Genomic DNA, 2,421 nt, shown 5'->3' on the forward strand with positions numbered 1-2,421 from the left:
CATATGTTAGAAGCAGTAACTTTTTTCTTTTCATATCTCTGTATACATTTGGCTTTCCAGATTTCCCAACATGCAATAATAGGAGTGATGAGAAAAATATATTTGTGAAGGTTGTTTTTTGGATGTTGCCTCCACCAATGCCACACAATTGAGTTGACTGTGTTTCCTGTGATATTGAAACCAAGTGGTCTAGATATCTGGGACCAAGTTTGCCTGGCCATGTCACTAACTGCAAACAAATGATCATTAGTTTCATGTTGGGCAATCCTGCAACAAGAACAACTCGGAGATGAATTTGCATTTATATTAAATCTGGACATTGAGGAATCAATAGGAAGTTTGTTCCTCAAAATTCTCCACATAAGAAAGGATGCCTTAAAATGGATTTCCTTTATTCATATATAATTGTATATTAGAGAAGCAACATTTTTTTCCCTCAAATTTTCAAAGGCTGTAGAACAAGAGAAATAACCATTATTACTTAATTTCCAGATAGCTTTATCATTTGTGTCTCTATTGCCAATTTGAATACCATTGATCTTTTCAAGGTTTCTGTTGGTATGGGATATTGAATATGGTCCAAGTCCCATTGATGGTTAGTGATGTAGGTGTTAACCTTGACATTATCAGGTTTGGGATTTGGATTAATTATGTGAAAAAGAGAATTTACCTGAGTCCAGTTATCCCACCAGAACATACTATTACATGAGTTGATCTTCCATATGATGTGTTGTTCCATCTTGTCTCTCATGCAAAGCAAGTCCTTCCAAGCGATGGAATCTTTAGTAGCAATTACCTTAGAGTTTGGATTACTCCTTTGGCAATACTTAGCTTTTAAAAAAAGAGACCAAAGAGAAGGTTTTGTCCTCAATCTCCACCTCCTTTTAGCTGAGAAGGTGTGACAGATATCTACTAAGCTTTTAAATCCCAAACCACCTTCCTTAGTAGGAAAACACATGTTTTTCCATGAAGCCCAGTGATAGCTATTTTTTCCATCTCTCTGTCCCCAAAAAAAATTAGCAAACTGCATTTCTATCTCTTTGATAACAGTGCTTGGAGGCATCAAAGAAGCAAAAATATGCAAAGTCTGAGATTGAAGAATATGCTTAATTATTATAGCTTTACCTCCTGAGGAAAGTAACCTTCCTTGCCAACCTGCAATCTTGTTAAGAATCTTTTTGGAAATATTAGAGAAATAACAAATTTTCTTAGCACCAGTATATATAGAACAACCTAAATAATTAAAGGGGAAAGAGGATTGAGTAAACCCAGTCCATCTTTTAATCCTTCTGTTAAGAAGATTATCTGTTTTATGGTGGGTCAGAAAAAAAACTTTTGTCCTTGTTAACCTCCTGACCAGAAGCCAATTGGTACTTGTACAAAAGTTTCATAATCAACTTAATGGAGTACTTATCACCAGAAGTGAACAAGACTAAGTCATCTGCATAACTAAGGTGATTAATTTGGGGACCTCTTTTATGCATAGAGAAACCAATGAACTTATCATTAAAATGTAAGTAATTCAAAGCTCTAGAAAAAGTTTCAGCAGCAATAACAAACAGAGCAGGAGATAAGGGGTCACCCTGCTTTAGTCCCCTAGAAGATTTAAAGAAATCATATCGAACTCCATTAATGATCACAGAATACCAATTGTTGGAGAGAAGTCTATAAACCATTTCAATAAATGCCTCGGCAAAGCCCATTTTCCTGAGAACAGAGGTTAGAAAACTCCAAGACAATTTATCATAAGCCTTAGACATATCTAGTTTAATCACAACATTACAACTAGAATTCTTAGACCTTATTTGTTGCATGCCATCATTAATCATCTACAACTAACATTTTTGCAATTTGAATAAGGGCTTGAAATTGTTGGAGCTTTGACAACAATAGCGCAATATAAGTTGATTAATTTGCAATGTTGTGTTCTTGTTGAAGCTTTGACAACAATAGCGCAATATAAGTTGATTAATTTGCAATGTTGTGTTCTTAATTACATTGTTGATAACGCAGCTGGTGACTCTATTTTCTCTACCGGACGCACCGGTATGAAGCCGGACGACGTCCAATGGGAAGGTGTGTAAGCACCAAACGATCAGAATTGCAAGGAGTTAGTTACCATAAAGTGTTTTACAATGTTTGTTTGTACATATATGGAGTACGCGTTTGGTATGAAGTAAGCATTTTCGGGAAAATATTTTTCAAATTTTCATGTTTGATTGATTTAAATGTTTTGAAAATATTTTTCAAATAAACTTATTTTTCTCAAATTTAAGAAAATGGCTTTTCCCCAAAAATTAAGAAAAATATTTCCCAAAACTCTCCTCCAACCACAAATTTTAATTTTTTTCTTATCCTACCCCATCCAAAAAAAAAAAAAAAAAAAAAAAAAAAAAAAAAAAAAAAAAAAAAAAAAAAAAA

This window comes from Solanum tuberosum, unplaced genomic scaffold (assembly GCF_000226075.1).
Source record: "Solanum tuberosum cultivar DM 1-3 516 R44 unplaced genomic scaffold, SolTub_3.0 scf00546, whole genome shotgun sequence".
Lineage (NCBI taxonomy): Eukaryota > Viridiplantae > Streptophyta > Magnoliopsida > Solanales > Solanaceae > Solanum > Solanum tuberosum.